The 2,086-nt window shown below is 44.8% G+C and overlaps 1 non-coding gene across 1 annotated transcript; it reads left to right on the top strand.

The window, feature by feature from the left end:
- Window positions 1–446: 446 nt before the first annotated feature.
- trnae-uuc (transfer RNA glutamic acid (anticodon UUC)) lies at window positions 447–518 on the top strand. The gene has a single exon. It is a non-coding gene; the product is annotated as a tRNA-Glu (tRNA).
- Window positions 519–2,086: the final 1,568 nt, after the last annotated feature.

Below are 2,086 nucleotides of genomic sequence, written 5' to 3'. Positions count from 1 at the left end.
CCTGACCTCCAGAGGAGACTGCGACCTGAATTCGGCCATCCTGACGGATTCGAAAGGTTAGGTGCGATTGGGCCGAAGTCGGGTGGTCTTTCCGTGGGTCAGTGCTGACTCGATGGGCCGAATGGCCTCCTTCCGCACTGGAGCCATTCTACGATTACCGAAATAGGGTGAAAACTGCAGCATCAGGACACAAGGACAAGTTACGGTCTCAGGCCAGAGTAAGTGTCCAAAGTAATGAAACACACAACATTAGAAATCAATGAGATAAATACATTTATTGTGGACTGGTGCCATCTCCTGGCAGAACGGGAGCCGTGCGACACGGACACTCTCATTCAGGAGCATTTTACATTGGGGTGAAATAACTTACGCTCAGTATGAATGTGTTCCAAAACAGTTTATCAAGCTAATCTAAAGTACCAATTGGAATCTGATTCTTTCAATGAGCGATGGTGGTATAGTGGTGAGCATAGCTGCTTTTCAAGCAGTTGACCCGGGTTCGATTCCCGGCCATCGCAATAAAAAGCTGGTTGTATATTTTTGCGCCACTTCGTGAGTTTCAAACTGAGAAAGAGAAACAGTTCCGAACTCAGAATTTGGGCGCAATTGGGGAGTGAAATAAGTAACTTTCTCATCATTTTTTAATGTGGTTTCAATATGGACAGTGTTCCACTATTCACCCACAAGCCGTCAAACAACAGCTAAAAGCCGCAGCTTTTTCACTTCACCCTCATGAAGTGGACCAAACAGAGACACAACAGACACGTTACAGACGAGGATGGGATTTGAAGCCACGTGTACAGAGCACAATGGATTATTGTGCATCACCTTAACCACGTGGTACAGCTGCTTTACTTCAGGGCCCTTTAGTATCCTTCAATCTGACTTCTCTGCGTTTCTTTCGCACGGTTGCTGATGTACAGAACACAGTCAAAGTGTAAATAAATAAAAATAATCTCTGAGTTAATTTGCGCTTGTGGCGCAACGGGAGCGCGCCTGACTCCAGATCAGAAGGTTGCGTTGGAATCATGTCAGGCGCACGGAGCTTTTCTGCAGCTGGTTCCAGGAATTTCTCTCTGTAGAAATGCTCTCGAAATGACTCCATTCCACGATGCAAATAATATATTTCATATTTACCCGCTTGAGCAAATTTGTCAAATAGCAGCAGATTCATCTCGTCCTGTTAATGCAGAATGACAGTGAGTTCAGTAAGAAATGTTTACAAACAACAGCAATTTCTTTCTGCTCACTACACAGTTATAGTGATCTGTATTAAACAGCAGAAGCGGGAACCGCAGTCCGCAGTCTTCACCTTCACGGTGAGTCTGAATTTCAGTTTGGGGGTTTCAGAGAGAGCGGATGTTATTGTGGAAACTGAGGTCACTTTTCCTGTGAATGGAGCCGGATAAAGAGCCCTGGCCGGCCTGAGAGTCCCCGAGCCTCCATGAATCTTCACAGCTCACAGAGTGAAGGGCTTTTCCACTTTGAAAATGACCATGACCGGCAGCTGGAGCTTTCCCTTGTATTTTCTGGGATCTGGGAAACAGCGGATCATCAAAAAACAGAAATGAAACACATATAATTGCAGTATTTATTTAAATGAGCTAAACATCAGTGCGCATGGCCTAATGGATAAGGAGTCTGACTTTGGGGAAATCTAGTGATGATATCAGAAGGTTGCAGGTTCGAGGCCTGCCGCGGTCGTTTTATACAGAAATCCGGTATAACTTGCTGACAATCCAGTTTTCCTTCCTCAGCTCAGTTTATTCAATTCTCTCTCATCTTAGTATTTCGTTTACCCCCTAATTAATCCACAAGATCTGTTTGATTTGGATAAAGAAATGATTGTGTATCAAGCGGTTCAATACAATTCTGTGGAGGGAATTCTAATGTCCTCAGGAAGATGGTTAGAGTCATAGAGTCATAGGTGTTGACAGCATGGAAACAGGCCCTTCGGCCCAGCTTGACCATGCCGCCCAGTTTCTATCACTAAGCTAGTACCACTTGCCCGCATTTCGCCCATATCCCTTTCTACTCACCCTGCCCATTTAACTGTCCAACTGGTTTTCAAAAGATAAAATCGTGC

The sequence above is a fragment of the Scyliorhinus torazame genome, chromosome 24 (genome assembly GCF_047496885.1).
Source record: "Scyliorhinus torazame isolate Kashiwa2021f chromosome 24, sScyTor2.1, whole genome shotgun sequence".
Classification (NCBI taxonomy): Eukaryota; Metazoa; Chordata; class Chondrichthyes; order Carcharhiniformes; family Scyliorhinidae; genus Scyliorhinus; species Scyliorhinus torazame.
Note: the sequence above shows the minus strand (reverse complement) of the source record. Positions and strands in the feature narration are given on the sequence as shown.